Source organism: Mustela erminea, chromosome 8, assembly GCF_009829155.1.
Source record: "Mustela erminea isolate mMusErm1 chromosome 8, mMusErm1.Pri, whole genome shotgun sequence".
Taxonomy (NCBI): Eukaryota; Metazoa; Chordata; class Mammalia; order Carnivora; family Mustelidae; genus Mustela; species Mustela erminea.
This window is the reverse complement of record NC_045621.1, coordinates 10,822,501-10,831,661: the sequence shown is the minus strand read 5'-3', so window position 1 is coordinate 10,831,661 and position 9,161 is coordinate 10,822,501. Positions and strand designations below refer to the sequence as shown.

Below are 9,161 nucleotides of genomic sequence, written 5' to 3'. Positions count from 1 at the left end.
TGATATGGTTCTTAGCTTTTAACCAGACATGGCCTTAAATCTAAAAAAATAAACCGCCCTTTTTTTTTTAACGATTTTATTTATGTATTTGACACAGAGAGAGAGATCACAAGTAGGCAGAGAGGCAGGCGGGGCGGAGGGCGGGGAGCAGGCCCCCTGCTGAGCAGAGAGCCCAATGTGGGGCTCCATCCCAGGACCCTGAGATCATGACCTGAGCTGAAGGCAGAGGCTTAACCCACTCAGCCACCCAGGTGCTCCTAAACTGCCTTTGTTTAACAAAATTCTTCAACTGTGTATTTGGGTCTAATTACATTTAGCAGAGCTTTTCCTAATGCCGTTTAGATAATTAAGAAATAGAAGGTAAGTTTGGACTTAGCTCTTGAAATACGACAATAAAGATATAGTTTATAAAAATTGATTCAGTCGGTGGCCTTATTAAATCAGTCCAGTTTCAACACTGGCGAACATGGGAAATTATTGGTCATTATTTGGAGATAAGGAAAAGTTAGGGAAAACATTAAGATGGCAGATGAAGCGTTTGATTTGTAGGTTCTTGTTAAAGGGAGAACAAACCCCAGGTTTGTTCTCAATTGTTCCTCCATAAATGCCTCAAACAAACAAACAAACCCCAGGTTTGTTCTCAATTGTTCCTCCATAAATGCCTCACCCAGAAGGTATATAGTTGATGCTAATTTGTGGCTTTTCAAGTAGATATTTCATTTTTTTTCTTGTAAGTTCTCATTTATCATTTCGCTTTTTTGTACATTGTCTTAATCTAGGAGATACACCCACTGGAGGAACTGTCCTTGTAAGTAATCTTACCCATGTAAGAGATTTTTTTAAAACCTGAATGTGTTTTATTTCTGTTCTTTGTTTTTGAATATTCATCCCAGTCAGAAAATCAGGGCATTGATATTGTGGATGGAGGTCATGAGAGCATCACCTCTGAATACCCTGTTTCAAAGTTAACTAACAAAAAGGATAATGCAATTTCTCAGAAAATAATTTCCTATTGCTGAATAATACTGAAGTTAATAAACTTACTTTAGAATATATAACATGAGCCATTAAGAGCAGAGCAATCTTGAGTATGGTCAATTTTGGTCTGTATAGCCAGAATCACATAATAATCTATCTTAGAGAAAATAGTAGACTATTTCCCAGAATAAGAGTGTTGGTTGTAAGTGTGGATTGATGTTGAAACGAATATCTTGTTGTCATATGTGCGAATTTGCTTTGTGACCCTTGAAATGAAAAAAAAAAAAATGACATTCCTACTCCCTATATTTGGGCAACTGCCTCTTACCTCAAAATTTTGGATCTCTCACTCTCTTAGAAAGTTTGGATCTCTGGTGTGTGAGTTTTGTGAGACAGTTCCCTTGGGACCAGGAAAACTTAAAAAAATATATAGGAAATGAAAGTTTGATTATTCTTCCAGGATGGAGGGTAAGAGGAAAATTATTTTGAGTTACTGTTATTACAGTAAAGATACAAAGACAGCAAGCAGTATTTCAGCAGATTATTCTATCTTTTATACTATGTCTAGATGACAGTAAGTTGCAAGTATATTAACAGTGTTTTTAAAAACAGGTAAGAATATAAGGTAATAATAATTATTTCCAAGCTCTCTCAAGCATTTCTAAGTGAATACCAGATACTTAATGGCTCACTTATTTTTATGGAGTTTGGCTGCATTGCAACATTATGTTTAATTTCTTAAATTAATATGCATAATTTAATATTATGCTTAATTCCTTATTTTAGATAGGAATTAAAGATTTAGGGCAATGTTTGGAAACTGGATTAAAAAATATATATTTTAATTTAATTTTATTTTCAGTGTTCCAAAATTCATTGTTTATGCACCACACCCAGTGCTCCATGTAATATGTGCCCTCCGTAATACACAAACTTTGAGGAATTTTCAAATCCAATTAATACATTTTAATTGGGATTTGAAAATTCCTCAAAGTTTGTGTCATCTCTTGAAGAAATAAAAATTGTAAGAAGATTTGATGCATTTGATTTTCTACTTAGCACCCCAAAATGAGATGAAATCAATTGAGATCACATTCCTTACTTCTGAAAAACTTAATTAGCATGACCCAGAGAATAGAAGTCCTAATGAGTTTGCAGTCAGATTCTATTTGGATTAACAATATAAAGAGTTCACATTCTTGCTGGATTCAAGTTGAAATTCCTATGAATAATACCCTGCTCATCTGGATGCATGTTAGGGAGAAAAGGTAGTTAGAGATGGTGAGCGTAGGTTGTAAAAATGTTTTAAGAACATATCCATTTTAGTATGCATGTTAGGTTATGTTTGTATTTAAATGTCAGGGATATGCTTTTGAATGATCTTTCTATATTGTTTAAAGGGTTAGCCATCAGCTCCTACATCTGTGACATCTGTGTAGACCAAGGCAGTGGTACCTGTATAGTGATATCAAATCTGACATATTCGTCCATCAGGAATGCCTTTAGCAGGCTTTTTTTTTTTTTTTTCATGGACTAGAAATTTGTCCCTCCCTCCTTTCTTCTTCCTTTCTTTCCTTCCTATCTTCCTTCCTTCCTTCTTTCTCTTTTTCTTTCTTTTCCATCGTGTTTGCACTGATTCTTGCTTTGGTTGCTTTAATGTGACTAATGGGTTTAGAGACACTATATTTTTCTCTGTATTGTCAATGTTTGTTATTGTTTCACCTGAATTGGAATCAAATTTCCAAGCCTCCTTGATGAAAATCTTGAGAGGCCTCTGTGCTCAGTTTAACTAATATTCAATTTAAACCACAAGGTATTTTTCCACATACATAAGGCTGTGAACAAGTTTTGTAGGACATTTGTAAAAAGTGTAAGACAGGAGAACTGCATCAGGAACTTGGAATTTTTTTATCAAGGGCATTTGGAGCCCTTTGCAAACAGAATATAATTAAAGCCCAAAATGTTTAGTACTCAAAATTTGAATCCCAACAGGATACTCAGAGGGAAGTTCAGTTGGAGTTTCAGTAGCAAAAAAAAAGTCTCATGAGTTGGTTTTAATTGGACCATTGTAAGTTAGGATTTCAATAGAGGATGGACCAAAAAAAAAAAAAAAATAGATAAAAGACAGGATAGGAGTTAACATTTGGAATGGATTGTTTCAAATTGTTTCTGTTTTGTTTTCCCACTGAATTTTCTTCACTGAGCCATAATGATATTTTTCTTTTTTATTAACAACATGAGAGGGATTGGACCTCCCCCATAAGGGGTTTACCTTTCACATCTAGGCAAAACACTACCATTTCCTGTGTCATTAAAATGGGTCACAGAATTCCACTTCCCTTCCTAAAATCTTGCAACTTTGTTGAAATCAAGTGAGGGCCACTGAAGCCATAGGAATTTATGGGTGAATGGTGACAAAGCATGGAATTAAAATTTCTAAGACTAACTGTCTCTTGGAAATACCATTGTCTCCACTGAGCTTTGTTGAGAAGAGATAACATGATGACTTTGGAGCCATGAGATCCATGAGATGACTCATTTATTCAATAGATACAACATACTTTCTTTGTGCTAGCTTTTAGGATTGACACTGAGATGGTTAGGATGTGGGTCTTCTCTTGGAAGCTCACCATCCAGTCTAGCCTCCTAATTTATAGATGAGAAAGACAGGTCTGGATGAGTAATGGGACTCATTCAAAGTGATACAGATGAATAACAGTGTGGTGAGAACTCTGACAAAGAACCCCTTAGTTCATGGAGATAGAAAAAACACATGGGCTCGTTTTCTTTTTCACGGACTCACATAAGTTAGAAATATACAGTTAGCCACACTGCTATCAAGTATCACCAGTTGATAGAGTTTTGAAATTATCCACGTTGGCAGAAACAAGGAGGATGGCCTGCAAATTTCAATTTAATGAATAAGTGAATGAATAACATCCTAACTGATGGTATTGTCAACTGGTGTCCCACCCTTTCCCATTGTATTGATAGATATCCTACTAATAGATACCCTACTCTACTAATAGATATCCTACTCTATTATGATTTCTTGGCTGCCGACAAATTGCCATAAACTTAATGCCTTAACAGAATATAAATTTGTTATCTTACCGCTCTGGAGGTCCAAAGTCTGAACTTGGTCTCACTAGGTGAAAATCAAGGTGTTGGTGAGCCTGTGTTTCTTTCTGGAGGCTACTGGGGAGAACATTTTTTCTTGCTTTTCTGCTTTCTAGAAGCCGGGATAATCCAGGATAATCTTATTTTAAGTCAGCTGATTGGCAACCTTAATCCCATTTGTAATCTTACTTCCTTTATGCCATATTAAATACGGATTGTGTTTGGGGCATGGATGTCTTTGGAAGATCATTATGTGTACCTCTCCTACTGATGCTATATTTAAATGGACTGAATGATGCTCTGAACATCTTCATGCTTCAGATCACAGGCTAAGAGGACCTAATGACTCGAAGACGAAGTAGCTCTCTAGTGATACCCCCGGAGCTCCCTTTCCTTTGTTTTAGACACACGTTGTATATGTGTGTATTAGATGTTACTGCATAGTGCATTTCTCTCACCCTCGGCACTATCTTGGGCCAGGTAATTCTTTGTTGTGGAAGCTGCCCTATGTGTTACAGGGTATTCGACAGCATCCTCAGTCTCTACTAGTGCCAGTAGCATCTCTCAGTACCCTCTTCCCCCGCCAACGCTGCAGCAATCAAAATGTTGGTAGACATTGCCGCATGTGCCCTGGAGATCCCAATTGCATCTGATTGAAATCTACTGCTCTAAACCCTGAACTTTTTTAGATTGGGGGCCACATCTTTGTATTACTGGAACTCTAGCCCAGTGCCCTCACATAGAATAGGTACCTAGTAAATTTTAGTGGAATGACTGAATGACAATCTCAAAAGTAGTCATTATTATTACAGAGATAGAAGCTTTTAATTCTATAGTAGGTGTTTAAAATACAGTCTGATTAAATTCCATCACAAAATATTACACATACATAGTTTCCATTTGAAGTAAATATTTTAAACTTGGCAAAACTTAATATCACAGTGACTGTCACCTGATGTACACTTAGCACATATCTGATATTCTCTACTCCCTGCATATTTAATCTGTATGACCAGGACATCCCTTAGACCTGAGTAAGAGGAGCCCCAGACTTGAGTTCCATGTTTTAGAGAGCCCTGATATTGCAAGTACAAAACCAAAACAACAGGTCATACATTTGTTAGATTCTTTGGCATCTTCACCATTAGAGTGGACATTGAGTTCCTCAAGGACAGGCACTCTGCATGGATACAATATGGCTCTTGGCAGTGACCCCAGAGCAGTGCTTTTTTATATCTCTTGCTCTATCTCTGAAATGAAGGGTGGTGCTTACAAATGCTGTATAAACGTGTTGACTCTGCTGCTTTTGACATCAGAGATGAACACTGGTTTGGAAGATGGGAAGAGTAGTGGAAGGATTTAGGTAAGAGAAAAGATCAGTTAATTAATTAATGAAATTCTTCCTCTAATAGCATGAGTACAAAGATTCTTGAAAAGCAAGCATTGTTTCCCAGAAGTACTGAACTTCATTTTTTCCCTCTTTTTGTGTTCTGATCTTTGGTTCCAGCAATAGTCATCAATTAGTGCAGATTCTGTAGAACTCCCATAGAAAACAGTTTGCTGTGTAATAATCTGTATTAGTTTTGTGTGTGTTTAGTAACATATGAAATACATTCATTCTTTATGTTAACAATCAGATGGACCGAACACTAGAATTTATAAATAAGTCTACTAGAATATTTAAGGTTTTATTTTATTCTCAGAACAATCATGTTAATCTCTGTTAAATAGTCTTGATTAATAAGTTTGGTACTTGTTAATATTTTAACTGATAAGCAGATATTGGAAGTAACTTTTGAAAACATGAAAATTTTTAGATCTTTATATTTACTTTAAATCATACTGATTAATTTTGTATGTATTTTAACTTAATGATGTGTAATTTTATTTTTTATTTTTATTTTTTTTAAGATTTTATTTATTTATTTGTCAGAGAGAGAGAGCAAAAGCAGGGGGAGCAGCAGGCAGAGCAGGCAGAGGGAGAAGCAGGCTTCCTGCTGAGCAAGGAGCCCAAGGTGGGACTCGATCCCAGGACCCTGGGATCATGACCTGAGCTGACGGCAGCCACTTAACCACCTGAGCCCCCCAGGCATCCCAGTGATGTGTAATTTTAAAGTCTTTAGATCATTACAGTCAACAAAGCACATTATATAAAAATCTTGATTTTTTTAAACAATGTAATCATTTTGCTAAAATAAAGTTTAAAAATAGGTGTTACAGAACAAATGGCTCCTAATTTGCATTATTTAAGTTTGTATTTTATTTCTGATTCTAAGACTGTTGGCCCATCAACAGAAGTCCTGGTCTTTAGTATTTGCCAACTTTTAGTCCCATAAATCATAGCTTTACATACTGTTTTTGATTTTTGTCATTATGAAGGTATATTTGTCAAGGTAGGAGGATAGAACATATTTTATTTAACAGTTTGTTGGCTTCAATTATAACTTTTAAATATTTAGACATACGGTATGTGGGGCTCTATGTGTGCTCTTGTCCTGGGCGGGCCTACAAACAATAACTTTATGAGGTGGATATCATCTCTGTCATCTTTTAGATGAGGGACCTAAAACTAAGCCTAAACAAATGGTTTGAGGCAACTCAGTAAGTGGAGAAACTGGTTTCTCACCTGGGTCTTTTTGTTTCCCAGACCTCACAAAAGCACAACATCAGAGAGTTACTGAAGATTATATTGCTTGCATATTATCTTTATGAGGAAAACCGAACTGGACAGCACATTACACAGTAGGGATATTGTTCCTGCCAGCTGCCTTTTCTCTCCAGGAACATCAAACTCCCTAGACAGATCTTGTCTCTCAAAAATGTGTGTGTGTGCATGTGTGTGTGCACATCTTTGTAGGCATGTGTGTTTTAGAGGTTGAGGGTGGAATTAGAGATTGATGTTGTAGTAGCTTTAAAAATAGCAAAGCAAGATGGTCTTTCCTAACCCTTTTATTTGAACACCAAAGTGCACGCCGTTGTTTTAAATACACAATGAAATTGAACTAAGTCAGAATGTTCATGTTCCGTATTCTTCTGTGGTGATCAATATCCAGTAAAAATTGGATTCATTAGACATTGCATCGAAAATATTTATCCTCTTCTTGCTCATTGAGTGAAGAATTTGTTTCTCTCTACTGCTTTGCCTTCTCCAGAGTTCAAGATTACAGGTTATAGGTTAATGTAGTAATTAAGATGATTGATTCTGGAGACAAACTGCTTGGGTTAAAATCTTGGCTTTATCACTCACTCCATGTGTGGCCCTGGGTAAATTACTTAACTTCTCAGAGCCTCACTTTTCTCACCTGTAAAATGGGAATAATAGTTCCTGCCTTATAAGGTTGTAGGATTAAATGATTTAATACATATAAAAAACTTAGAATGGTGGCTAATATTCTGCATGTAGTCATTACTTCTTAATAGATATTGATTTGAGGCTTTTAGTAGTGAATTGTTGAGAGTCCAAATGATTACTATGTTACTACTTACTAAACAGCATTTTAAGTTAATTACCAAAACTATTTTAACATGATTCCATCAAGTCAGTCAAAAGTTACCTACAGATGTTTAAATAATAATTTTACTTCTGTGTCTAAGAATTGATTTAGTTTTACCAACATTTTTAAATGGTATGTTTTTATAGTCTCCTATCAACACATGAAAACCAAGTGAAGTAATCTAGATATATGTGAGTTGGCTGTTTTGTCCAAAAGACTCATCACTGTTAGTTGGTTTTTCTGGTTAATTCTGTTGATAGCCAGGAGCAGAGAAATTTCATGAGATCTAATCATATGACATCTGTATGATTATCAAATCAGGCCAATACTGACTGATTTAAATGTATCTATGTTTTTAATAACATGAATAGGACATATCGGATTTTTAAATTTTTTCACAAATAGTGTCAGAGATGTAAAAGCATATTTAATGTGAAACAATTTAGGCAGCAGATACATGTTGAATCATTTAATAAGTCTTAAATGTCATTTACATGACCTCTTGTTATTGAAGATATTTTTCTGGGAGAAGGTATATCTGTGGTTAAAATAAAAATTACTGCAATTTATGACTCACTAAATAGAGATTTTCAATTTATATATACCTTCACGGGAAAATACGTAATTGTAAAGTGAGGTTTGGCTCTATTGAAAGAAGAGGTGTTTGGAAAAAACTCATTGTAATATGCAAGTTCTGGAGTTAATGTAGCATTCTGAATAGCTACAGGAAACAAACATTGATTCACCACAGACATGCTCTTGAAAGTACTCTCTATCTACACCCTACTTTAAGGGGAGGTTCTGCAAGTACTTAGAAATCTTTACTGCCCTCTGGTTTTGAGTTCTTTGAATCTGAAATGTTATTAAAATCATTTTGAAGGATTGCATAAACCCTGAACATATGCAATGCAAAATATTCCAGAAATGATAATGAACATATTAGCATTCAGCATAAAAATTGTTTGGTGTTAATGGGAAAATAAACAATATGTAATACTCCTTTTATTATATTGGAGATCATGTTCCCCAAACTGAACAATATATGTCAGGAAATAAAGTAATATGACATCTAATTATTGTGTGCTTAGAAGTGTGTGCTAGTAGTGTTTTGTTTTTCTTCAGTGCTTAGACTTACATTGTTTGTTGGACTGTCTGTATCTGTATATTAGAAAGGTTGTGAAATCAGGGAGAGATTGGTAACATTTTTAGGGCTTCCCGTATTTCGTAAATGTATCACTTGAGGCTTCTACCTTCCAGCGGAAAGAGATGGATAGATGGGTATCGGTATTCCCCTGAGCATTCTGACACAGGATCAAGGAAGAGAAGTAATTACATTAATTTTGTTTTAAGTTAACATTTGGTAATATCGTGGCAGTGGTGGTTCACCTTTAGAATTCTAAGGTTTACCTTAGAATGTGGTCTTTCCTGAAAAGCCCAGGTGACTGTTCTGCACACTGAACTGCAATCACCTTTTTCTGGGTGGGTCCCACTTGATAAAGGTTTAGAAAAGCTGATGTATATGCTGGGATATTTCTGAGGCTCACTGAGACCAAGAGGGATTATTCTGCC

General features: G+C 35.6%; 1 long non-coding RNA gene across 1 annotated transcript in view; it reads right to left on the bottom strand.

Annotated features, from left to right (window-relative positions):
- Positions 1 to 4,095: 4,095 nt before the first annotated feature.
- Positions 4,096 to 9,161, bottom strand: part of LOC116597401 — an 18,601-nt gene continuing 13,535 nt past the window's right edge. The window contains exon 3 of the long non-coding RNA XR_004288587.1: positions 4,096 to 4,154. This is a non-coding gene — a long non-coding RNA (uncharacterized LOC116597401). The remainder of the gene's footprint in view (positions 4,155 to 9,161) is intronic.